The sequence below is a fragment of the Triticum aestivum genome, chromosome 4A (assembly GCF_018294505.1).
Source record: "Triticum aestivum cultivar Chinese Spring chromosome 4A, IWGSC CS RefSeq v2.1, whole genome shotgun sequence".
Taxonomy (NCBI): Eukaryota; Viridiplantae; Streptophyta; class Magnoliopsida; order Poales; family Poaceae; genus Triticum; species Triticum aestivum.
In genome coordinates this window covers 705,644,977-705,645,609 of record NC_057803.1, presented here as the reverse complement: position 1 = coordinate 705,645,609, position 633 = coordinate 705,644,977, and positions in this window count along the sequence as shown.

The following is a 633-nucleotide window of genomic DNA, read 5'->3' as shown; positions in this document are numbered from 1 at the left end:
TTGCGTGAGTAGTGAGAACCTGTGCCTAACCAACGTTGACAGTGTCGACTTGCATGGCCACACTGTCATGGTTTCTGCAATGGCCGTGAGGCCCTAATGCTGGCCCGCAAGTATAATTCCAGCACTTGTAATTAAGTAGATCTAAAAGACTTTTCAATTCACCTCAAAGTGTAATTTTTCTTTGACATTGCTTCAGAAATAAAAATCATTTTCTTCTTCTGGTTCAACAAATTCTGGAAAACAATATTGAGGTTGTCTCAGTCGAGAAGGTTTGCAGTTGAGGAACAAACTGTGATTTTCAAACTGAGATTTTAGAAGGAACTGAAATGGAATGTGGACAAACCTCGATGGGTATGTCTGCTCGTGCCCGCCGAGAAACACTGAAATTTTCACAGGAAATTGAGCTGCTAAAGATCGAAGATCCATAGAAGACTGCAAGCCCGATAAAATGGACGTGATATTATCCCATGGAGAAGAGCTCAGTTTGTTTATTTTAAGTGGGGAATGTACCAAGTGATTCATTGTTTTGTTGTTCCGAGTATTTAATGAGTGTGATGACATGATACTTTTTCCTTCATCAATTTCCTACCATCAATGGGAGCAAGTTTATTTCATTGAGTTCTGTCCATCCGT